The 5,313-nt window shown below is 49.4% G+C and overlaps 1 long non-coding RNA gene across 1 annotated transcript; it reads right to left on the reverse strand.

The window, feature by feature from the left end:
* Positions 1-944: 944 nt before the first annotated feature.
* On the reverse strand, positions 945-1,950 carry LOC141153156 (uncharacterized). Its single transcript, XR_012247246.1, has 3 exons — positions 1,819-1,950; positions 1,145-1,383; positions 945-1,052 (listed from the first exon to the last, which is right to left on the reverse strand). It is a non-coding gene; the product is annotated as an uncharacterized lncRNA (long non-coding RNA).
* Between the last annotated feature and the right edge of the window lie 3,363 nt (positions 1,951-5,313).

Consider the following 5,313-nt stretch of genomic DNA (forward strand, 5'->3'; position numbering starts at 1 on the left):
TATAGGGACCAGCAGGTGGCACTATCACCAAAGGAAATACATTGCTTTGTGCAATAGAGACCAGCAGGTAGCACTATCACCAAAGGAAATACATTGCTGTGTGCAATAGGGACCAGCAGGTAGACCTATCACCAAATGAAACACATTGCTGTGTGCAATAGGGACCAGCAGGTGGCACTATCACCAAAGGAAACACATTGCTGTGTTCAATAGGGACCAGCAGGTGGCTCTATCACCAAAGGAAACACATTGCTGTGTTCAATAGGGACCAGCAGGTGGCACTATCACGAAAGGAAACACATTGCTGTGTGCAATAGAGACCAGCAGGTAGCACTATCACCAAAGGAAAAACATTGCTGTGTGCAATAGAGACCAGCAGGTAGCACTATCACCAAAGGAAACACATTGCTGTGTGCAATAGGGACCAGCAGGTAGACCTATCACCAAATGAAACACATTGCTGTATGCAATAGGGACCAGTAGGTGGCACTGTCACCAAAGGAAACACATTGGTGCGTATAATAGAGACCAGCAGGTGGCACAATCCTCAAAGAAAACACATGCCTTTATGAAATAGGGACCAGGAGGTGGCATTATCACCAAATGAAACATTGCTGTGTGTAACAATGACCAACAGGTGACACTACTGTGAAAGGAAACCCATTGCTGTGTGGAATATAAACCAGCAGGTGGCACTATTACCAATGGAAACACATTGCTGTGTGCAATAATAACAAGAAAGAAGTAGTATATAAGTATAACCAAAGGAAACACATTGCTTTGTGCAATAATAACCAGAAGGTGGCAGTATAACCCAAGGAAGCACATTATTGTTTGCATAAGTTTCCAGCAGGGAGCACAGTAATGAAAGAAACCATATTGCTATGTGCTCCAATGATCAGCAGATGGCATTGTATCCAAGAGAAAAACACTCACAGAAATGTGGTACTGTATCTACGGTAAATAAACTGCTATGTGCATTGGAGGCCAGTAGAGGGAACTAGAGTCAAAGTTAATACATTGCTGTGTGGACTGATGACCAGGAGGTGGCACTGCAACGAAAGGAAATACAATAGTGAATACATTATTGACCAGTAGCTGGCACCATAGATAAAGAAAACATAAAGAATTACTGACTACTGACCTGCAGGTGGCGCTATAACCATAAGCAGTGCACTTCACTAGATGTGTAGAACCACCGAAATGAACGAAAGGTCCCAGCATGGCCTTAAAGGGCAGCACCCACCAGAGTAATCTTCCTTTAACTCAACGTAAGCAGTACCCCAGAGTAGACCCTTTAGACATTCATGCTTGCTGACAGTCTCCGCCTGGATGGATGATGCTTTGCAGCCTAAATATAAATATTCCGCTTTCTGGAAAAATCTAATTCAGAAAACAGAACAAATAAATTAGTGAATAACTACACAAAGATGATGAGAGGGCGACAGTGCCACCCCCGGACACAGCGGGAACAGCACCTCCTGATGCATCGCCCGGGGGTCCCAGGGGTCATTACACAGCCGCAGCTCTACCTTCTTGCTTTCCCCCTCACTCGCACTATTTTCAGGATCCCTGTTTGCTGTCAGTGAAAGGAAATATAGTTGATGAAACCAAAAGACTGGAAACCCCTTCAGACCCAATACTTCCCGCAGCTGAGGGTCTGCTACAATTGTATCTAGCCTACACAATCCTCTGTGAGAGAAACATCCTGCACTGATACATTGTGACAAACTATCAGGACTGCAGGAAGTTATAGATGGGCACTTAGTACGCCCCACAGACAGCGAGCTGCGACCTTCTGCGTGTCCTGACACCTACCTATTATCATAGTCCATAGCTAGAGTCGCTCTTCTGTGGGGTCAGACCAGACGCCTTCACCCCCCACATCAATGAGCCCAGTGCACCCACAATAATGGCTCTGCTGCTCTGTGTTAGCGCTGGCGCCTCATACGCTCCTGTAGTACCACAATCGCACACCGGGTGGTGCTGTCACCCCACTAATCTCCGGTTGGAGCAGCAGGGATCGGTTTGTATCGATCAGTGTGAGGCCGGGGCCACAGCGTTTGTTCTCTGTGAGAGAATCGGATCCATTATGTTAATGACATTCAGATCAGACTCAAACCAATCTATTTCTTCAGAGCACCTGTTTTTACAGTGAGCGACCCCTAATTTTCTTTATACAGACTCTCACCAGTGTCAGTGCTCTGTTTCCCTCTCATGAGAGAACCATGTCACAGGTGCGGAGGAGACAGAGACTTAATTTCTCCGTCTCCTCCATTGTGTGAGTCCACGGATGTGGGACTGCTCTCCGATGTCATCCGAGTGCAGGCCGATGTTTTATACTCCCATAGACTTGAATGGGTGAGTGTGATCCACTTAGCAGAGCCACTCGTAGCATGCAGCGGTTCTCATGAGCAGACCCGGCGTCAGCACCCAGGCAAGTGCAGGGCCCTGAGCAGGCGGGGGGCCCACACGCAGTATACAGCGGTTCTCATGAGCAGGGCCAGCGTCCGCATCCGGGCAAGTGCGGGGCCCTGAACAGGCGGGGGGTGCTCACATGCAGCATGCAGCAGTTCTCATGAGCAGACCCGGTGTCAGCACCTGGGCAAGTGCGGGGCCCTGAGCAGGTGGAGGGTGCCCACATGCAGCATACAGTGTTTCTCATCAGCAGGGCCGGCGTCAGCACCCAGGCAAGTGCGGGGCCCTGAGCAGGTGGGGGGTGCCCACATGCAGCATACAGCAGTTCTCTTTAGCAGGGACGGCGTAAGCACCCAGGCAAGTGCGGGCCCTGAGCAGGTGGGGGGTGCCCACATGCAGCGGTTCTCATGAGCAGGGCCGGCGTCCGCATCCGGGCAAGTGCGGGGCCCTGAGAAGGAGGGGGGTGCCCACATGCAGCGGTTCTCATCAGCAGGGCCGGCGTCAGCACCCAGGCAAGTGCAGGGCCCTGAGCAGGTGGGGGGTGCCCACACGCAGCATGCAGCGGTTCTCATGAGCAGACCTGGTGTCAGCACCTGGGCAAGTGCGGGGCCCTGAGCAGGCGGGGGGCCCCACACACAGCATACAGTGGTTCTCATGAGCAGAGCCGGTGTCAGCACCCGGGCAAGTGCGGGGCCCTGAGCAGGCGGGGGGCCCACACACAGTATACAGCGGTTCTCATGAGCAGGGCCGGCGTCCGCATCCGGGCAAGTGCGGGGCCCTGAGCAGGCGGGGGGCCCACACGCAGCATGCAGCAGTTCTCAGTCATGAGATAAAAACCGCAGATCTACACTACCCCATAGAATAACACTGGTCCAAGTGCTGTCCGATAAAACATCAGATACCTCTCGTCTGAAGTACATGCTGGTGTGAGCGAGATCACAAAGTCTTGATTCCATATATAAAGGGAATATCTTTTACCAACTAACACAAAAAACCCTTTTATCTATTTATTATGAAAGATAATCTTTAATAGTCAAATATGACAAATATAACATACATAAAGTGCCCGTAAAGTGCCCATAAAAAGTGACCTAGTGCAGGCAGAAATATACATTCATCATAATTGATTTTTCCTATTTTCACACCTTCTTACTGAAGACGATAATCTTTCACTACTTGATACATAATGTGTAGGTGTGAACTTGAACAAAAACAGCCTATACATAATAGGTCACTAGTCTTAAAAACAGCAGGAGAAGGTTATTGTAGATAAAAGGGTTTTTTGTGTTAGCTGGTGTGAGCGAGCCCTAAAAGTGAAAGTGGTGCGACCCCGGAGCTCACTCCTTACAATTATGGCCTATTTATCTGGTTACAAAGATGATCTTCCCCTCCCCCTTTACCACAGCCAATGACAGCCACAGTAAAGCCCATTGACTCCTGCAGCCCAGTGTAGCTGTGGCAGGGGCAGTCCTATGTAAGTGACACTCAACCAAAGTAAACGCAGTTTCCATAGCAACCAGTAAAATCAGCGCTGCAACCTAACTGGTCACCACGGACAATTCTTCCCTTTTCCCGATTTGTGGTCTCGTTCTTCACTTTCCTGCTTCCTGTCAGTGAATGGGGTTAAATCCAGATGTGAAAGACCTTGCTCAATACTGCTCACAGCTGAGGGTTCATTACAACTGTACCAAATGTAAGAAGCCTGGATACATTATCTGCACTGACACATTGTAACAACCGTCCTGAGGGATCCAGCCCTGTGCAGCCTATTGTGGGGGCACCCGCCATACAGAAGCCCCTCTCTCTGTATATAGCCCCTCTCTCTGTACATAGCAGCCCCTCTCTCTTTATACAGGAGCTCCTGTCTTTACATAGCAGCACCTCTCTCTTTACATACAGTAGGAGCTCCTCTCTCTTTACATAGCAGTCCCTCATTCTTTACATAGGAGCTTCTCTCTTTACATAGCAGCCCCTCTCTTTTTTCATAGGAGCCCCTCTCTCTGTACATAGCAGCCCTTCTCTTTTTACATAGCAGCCCCTCTCTCCATACATAGCAGCCCCTCTTTCTGTACATAGCAGCCCTTATCTCTTTACACAGGAGCTCCTCTCTCTTTACATAGGAGCACCTCTCTCTTTACACAGCAGCCCCTATCTCTTTACACAGCAGCCCCTATCTCTTTACATAGGAGCACCTCTCTCTTTACACAGCAGCCCCTATCTCTTTACATAGCAGCCCCTATCTCTTTACATAGGAGCCCCTCTCTCTGTACATAGCAGCCCTTATCGCTTTACATAGGAGCCCCTCTCTCTTTGCATAGGAGCACCTCTCTCTTTACACAGCAGCCCCTATCTCTTTACATAGCAGCCCCTCTCTTTACATAGGAGCCCCTCTCTCTGTACATAGCAGCCCTTATCGCTTTACATAGCAGCCCCTCTCTCTTTGCATAGGAGCACCTCTCTCTTTACACAGCAGCCCCTATCTCTTTACATAGCAGCCCTTCTCTTTACATAGGAGCCCCTCTCTCTGTACATAGCATCCCTCTCTCTGTGCATAGCAGCCCCTCTCTCTGTGCATAGCAGCCCCTCTCTCTGTGCATAGCAGCCCCTCTCTTTTTACATAGCAGCCCCTCTCTCTGTACATAGCCTCTCCTCTCTCTTTGCATAGGAGCACCTCTCTCTTTGCATAGGAGCTCATCTCTCTTTACATAGGAGCTGTTCTCTCTTTGCATAGGAGCTCCTCTCTCTTTACATAGGAGCTCCTCTCTCTTTACATAGCTGCCCCTCTCTCTTTACATATGAACTTCTATCTTTACATAGCAGCCCTTCTCTGTACATAGCAGCCCCTCTCTCTGTACATAGCAGCCCCTCTCTCTGTATAGGAGCTCCTCTCTCTTC

Source organism: Phyllobates terribilis, unplaced genomic scaffold (genome assembly GCF_046119375.1).
Source record: "Phyllobates terribilis strain yellow unplaced genomic scaffold, ASM4611937v1 Scaffold_7__3_contigs__length_470593459, whole genome shotgun sequence".
Classification (NCBI taxonomy): domain Eukaryota; kingdom Metazoa; phylum Chordata; class Amphibia; order Anura; family Dendrobatidae; genus Phyllobates; species Phyllobates terribilis.